The sequence below is a fragment of the Rattus rattus genome, chromosome 6, assembly GCF_011064425.1.
Source record: "Rattus rattus isolate New Zealand chromosome 6, Rrattus_CSIRO_v1, whole genome shotgun sequence".
NCBI lineage: Eukaryota > Metazoa > Chordata > Mammalia > Rodentia > Muridae > Rattus > Rattus rattus.
This window is the reverse complement of record NC_046159.1, coordinates 50,868,635-50,874,810: the sequence shown is the minus strand read 5'-3', so window position 1 is coordinate 50,874,810 and position 6,176 is coordinate 50,868,635.

The following is a 6,176-nucleotide window of genomic DNA, read 5'->3' as shown; positions in this document are numbered from 1 at the left end:
GAGAGCCCATGGGCCCCTCCCTTCAGTACATCCCATTCTGCCCCAATTATCTATTAAATCATGATTTTGATTGCTGTTTACTACCCCCAGCTATAACCACTTTCTGCACCTGTTTTTGTACACACATTTCTCGCCAATAAAATATGAGTTTCCATGAAGGCAGAACTTGCCTTTCTTTCTCATTCTGCCTCCCTGGTTTCTACCATCCTGTCCAGTACACAGTAGAGACATATAAATAGCTATTCACACCCCTGTGTGTTCCCTAAATGAGAATAGTAAAAGATATTAAGTGTTGGGGTTGGCAATGCACGGGGCTTCTTTTGGCCACATGATTGACCAGGTGTGACAAAGTTTAATCTCCCTCTGGCTTTTCATTTTTCTAAAAGCTCCATCTCTAACTTGTAAATGGCATCACCATTTCTACCTAGGACAAAAATGGGGACTCGGTGCAGAGGAAGCCAGAAACATCTGATTCAGATGTGACTCTACCTCTGTGGGTGTGTTCCACACAAACTGTGATGTGACAGAGAGCCACTTGGCTTCCAGATGCCGTATCCCAAATATCCTCTTTGTTTGTGGATATTCCTGGAACTCTGTGCTGGGAAGACGTGTTCATTCTTATTTCTGGCTCCTGGCAGCCTACGGAGGCTCCCTGTTAACTGCGGCAGGCAGGTTACTGATGAGGCCTCTGCTTTATTGCTCTATCTATCAAGTCCTATTTATTTTTAAAATAAACTTTAAGTGTACTGTAAACTCCCTTCACAAACAGATTTTTTCCTCCTCTTTTACACTTGACAAGCCCCTAAAAGGGATAGTAACTCTGTCTCATAAATATTTGAACCTGAACCTTTTAAGAAAGAATTACACTTAAGGTACTCAAGAATGGGGACTGTCTCTGTCTAAACTCCTAATCCAACTACTCATTTCCCCATCTGTTTTCAGCTCATTTCCTTCCTCCCTCTCTCCCTTCCTCCCTTCCTCCCTCTCTCCCTCCTCCCTTCCATTTCCCTCTCTTCCTTTCTTCCTTCCTTTTTCCTTTCTTTTTTCTTTTTCTTTTCTCCTTCCTCCTCTTCCTTCCCTTCCTTTTTCCTTTTTCCTCCTTTTTCTTCCTCTCTTCCTTCCTCCCTCTCTCTTCCCTTCCCTTTTCCTTCATTTTCATTTCTTTTCCTCCCTTCTTCCCTCTCTTCCTCTCTTCCTTCCTCCCTCCCTCTTTCCTCCTTACATTCCTTTCTCTCTCCCTTCTTCTCTCCCTCCCTCCCTCCCTCCCTCCCTCCTTCCTTTCTTCCCTCTCTCCCTCCCTTTCTTCCTTTATTCCTTTTATTGTCTTGTATTATCTTCTTGGAGAGTCTATACTGTACCCTAAATCCAAATCTTGCTAAAGGCTGTCACCCATACTACCCTTAAGTCCTGTGGTACTATGTCAATGTATTTTATTAAAAACACAAAGGGGATTCTCATTTCTCAGCTCAGAAAACGTAACACTATAAATCTCTTACTTGGTCCTCTCTCGTGGAATTTAGAATTCCATCCAACCATCCACTGCAAAGCTGATTAGAAAGGACATCGACATGGTGGGACATAAAGGACCTTGGTATTTAGAGTCACGCTCACTTTGACTGACCTCAGGCACCTCAGTGTCAGGCCTTCCAGAAGCTTGCTGCCTGTCCTTTCACACTGTACTTCATGGGAAACGTGAGCCGCAATAATAATCCTTTAGGTGACTGACTATTCAGGACATTGTCTAATTATTTCCAACTTTTTTTCCTTCTAAGCACATTCCTCCAGTTCTTTGTTCAGGTAGGCTACATGCTTTGTTATATCTGGCAGGAAGGGAGGTAGATAATAGTGTGAAAACTCCCTTTTTAACACAAATCTGGGGGATGGAGAGATGGCTCAGAGGTTAAGAGCACTTGCTGATGTTCCAGGAACTAAGTTTTGATTCCCAGTATCTACACTAAGTAATTCACAATCATTCATAACTCTTATTCCAGAGGATCCAATGCCTTCTTCTGGCTGTTGTATACATTGCACATACATGGTGCACACACTACACATGTACACATAAAAAATCCTCCTCTCTTCTCTCTCTCTCTCTCTCTCTCTCTCTCTCTCTCTCTCTCTCTGTGTGTGTGTGTGTGTGTGTGCACCTGTCTGTCTGTCTCTCTGTGTGTGTGTGCGTGCGCTCACCTGTCTGTTTGTCTGTCTGTCTGTCTGTCTCTCTCTCTCTCTCTCTCTCTCTCTCTCTCTCTCTCTCTCTCTCTCTCTGTGTGTCTGTCTGTCTCTCTCCCTCCCACCCTCCCTCCCTACTCCCCTCTGTGTGTGTGTGTGTGTGTGTGTGTGTGTGGTTGTGTGTGAATATGTGTATATAAGAAAACAGGTTTCCTGAGAGCACTGCAAGGGGCAGCAGGCTGTGTAGTAACCATTGTGGTGCCTATTTCTAGTTTTTTCTTTTACCTGTGGGTCTGCTTATATTCCCAACAGCCTTGGATAGGTATTTACTTAAACAAACAAACAAACAAAAAAGCTACTAGTTTCTCATAAATTCAATTGCATTCTTTTGAAGGATCTTCTTTGGTCTCATTTCCACATTTGGACCATTATCTGGGGACAGTATATGGAAATTCCTGATTGGACAAGCTTGAGCCACATGACAGCCCCTTCAATCAGAGAATAATTTAAAGCACTGTGGTCACTGGGCTTTGAACACCAACCCAGAGAGCAGAGAGTAGGAAGTTGGATGCTTACTAGTCATGCGAGGGTACTCATCACAAACCTCCTTTTTAAAGACCCTATGGAGAGAACTCTGTAAGAGAACCATCCCATTCAATTCGAGCCCTCTACTTAAGAGCCAACCTCCCTCAACACTTCTCATTGATTTCCTGCGACTCAGAACCACGAGTATTGGCTGGAGCTCCATGTGGTTGCCTGTGAGGAATAGAAATGAAGCTTCCAAAGTAGACTCTTAGGTCTCCGGTAGAAGGATATAGTCTTAGAGGCAGCATGTATTGGTCTGGGTAAAACTCATATACCCAACCAGGAGAAGGCACACAAAATGGACAATCTCTAGTTGACGTGTGAACATTTTCCCAAGGATATAGGAAAAGACACTGAACATCACCAAGGGTAATAAAGCATTATAATGCTATATGAGTCAGAAACCTCTGAAAATTATATGAATTCTACTTAGTAATGTGGGAAACACTCGCAAATTAGTAATACGAAATGTTACACTAGAGGAAAACCGACTTGCTATTCTTGGCCATGCAAGCTCTGCTAGAGGGCATCATGACTGCTATGGATATGTGTTGGGCACAGAAAAACTGAGGCAACTTCATATACCGGCCCTTCCTCCACTGTCACTTGGCTCAGAAAATTTCATGAAATTATACAAATCCCTGAAATCTAATATTTTTATGTGATAAAATTGTGTAAGAGGAGGGGGTGGAAGAGAAGTTTGGAAAATATGATGACAGATGGCAAGTGGGCTCAGGCACATAGCGTTCCTATATATAGGGGAGGGGACAATCTGGTTAATCAAGGGGAGGGGGAGCATTTTTAAATTTAGATCCAAGTATTTTATATATTCAGCAACATCATGTGTAGTGTAAAAGTGTACTGAAGCAGCTGAGCTGGGTAGAATTTTTAATGTTTTTCTTGGTTGGGGGTGAGCTGTGTGATCTATATTTTCAACAGTTTTACATCTTATTTCATGGTGTCTACATCTGAAAATCACATTGAAACTATAGGTTTGGGGTATGTCTTTTGAGAGAGGACGGAGAACATCTATTTCTAGAGTATTTCTTCTAAGGAAATCTAAAGGCATTTCAAAGACTATGGTCATTGCAACTAATTTAGCACAGTGGAAAACCTAGGCAAATATTCTCAATGAAGATGATTCTGGAGTTTGTTGGGTTGAGCAATGGGTGGCAGGCAAATGTTCTGAGAGCAAGGTCCAACTTTATATAACTCAGGTAAACTGTGTTGCCTGGCATAAATCACTTCAGATCTTTGGATCCTAATTTATTATTAAAATGAGCATTCAGGGGCTGAAGAGAAGGTTTAGTGGGCAAAGACATTGTTATACAGACGCAAGCACCTGAGTTTAAATGTTTGGAATTCATATAAAGCCAGATATATGCATCTGTCATCTTAGTACTCCTACAGTGAAATGGAAGGCAGAGATCCGAGAATCCCTAGAAGCCTGTGGGCCAGCCAGAATAGGCGGTTTGACACCAAACCACAAGAGAAGGTGAGGACCAGAATCCCAAGTCTAACTGCCTTAATATAAGGTAGGGAAAATATGGCAGTGACTGTGCACTGGGGTTGGTTTTGCTGAGCAAATCACTTTCCCCCTCATGTGTTCATTCTCATTTCCTTGTTTTGTTTTTACTCTAAGCCGTCCTTCAAAAGGACTGTTGGTGACATGGTTAGTGGCCTGCCTCTCACGTCTTGACACAAAGGGAAAATTATGTCCTGAATTTGTCTTAGTTGAGAGAAAGAGCTCTTTCCAAGAGATGTTCACAAACCTTGGCTGGCTCAAATAGACTTTGGTTCCCATCTCTAATGATGACCAGGAAATGGGTCTTCCATGTATCATAGAAAAGACTACTAAAATTGCAGCCAGCTCGGCAGGGGAGTTATGTTAACATGAGTGAAAATCAAGACGAGATATATTTAAAGGGAGCAACATTGAAATCTGATAGACATTCTTTGGAATGCTTACTCTTCATCTACTCTGTGAATTTTAATAAGAGCCGGGGGAGGGTGGTTTGTGGAACCATGATAATGAAGGAGAGGCTTCATATGATAGCTATTACCATTCAAAGCACATAGTAAGCACTCAATAAATATGCCTACATTGGGCTAACCTTACATCTGTTAAACATAGCAAATGTGTTTTTTAGTTGGCAACTAATTAACAAGAAATTGCAGGTATTTCTGGTGTTGCCATAGTGACACAAAATCTACCAAAATAAGTTTTTGTTTTAGCACAGTGGTTTTCAAACTTGGCTGCATATTGGAACTAACTAGGGAGCTGTGAAAAATACTATTGCCAGAGTCTATCATCCAGAGATGCTAATTCTATGGATCGCAGGGTGGGGTCTTGGGACATAGAGGCATAAATACGCCATCCCTTACTGAGATTCATTGCCAAGCCCGGGGACCTCTGGCTTAAGGGATAGAAGTATGGGCATCTCTTCCTCTTGAGCAGAGCCCAAGGTTTCCTCGACTTCCTTTTACAACAAACACTCTTTCCCTCTGCTCTAAACTAGTAACGGCTAGATTCTCTTGTCTGAGCTGGCACAATTACAAGTACCACACATTCTCCATTACAGTATAAAAAGTGCTGTATGTGAGGGTGGAGACCAAGAGTAGGGAAGGCCCACTGTCAATATGGTGTGTGAGAAGAAAGAGATGAAAGGATAGGAAGGAGAAGGGAGGCGAAGAGCACTTCCTTCTGGTGCTGGGATGTGGTTAGAGAGGCGCTTTTAGGCACGCTGAGTCTCAGCATCCCACACGAACACCCATGCTCACACAGACACATCATCTGAAACTCTTCCCAGCCTCCGCCCGCTCAGCCCACTGCCAACCACTCACTTAGCATCTTGCTGGGAATTTATAAAACATCTCAAACATGAATAAGAGAGAAGTGACTGGGTTTGTTCATTCATTCACACATTCATTTATTCATATTTCCTATAAATATTGATTAAGTACCCACTGTGGACCAGGTAACTTGCCAGACAGCAAGCAAACAGTAATGATCAGAACAGGGAGGGAGCTTTCAGATTTTACAAAAGCTCTGAATTTGGAAAACATTTGAGGTAATGAACCTGGGCAGGACGATCTACCATCTTGTCGTGAGTTCTTGAGTTCAGGTCTCTGTATATTGCTGAATGAATGAGTAGCTAAATAAATTAATAACAGGAGGCAAGAATGAATGGATGGTGATGAGTAGGCAGATCGTAGGGAGGAAGAAAATGATATTAGATTGACACTATGGATGAGTGTCATTTCATTCTAGGCCCTGTGATTTGTGGGTTTTTTTTTTAAGGTTTATTTATTTTGTATATGTGAGTACACTGCAGCTGTCTTCAGATACCCCAGAAAGGGGCATCACATTCCATTACAGATGGTTGTGAGCCACCATGTGGATTCTGGAAATTGAACTCAGG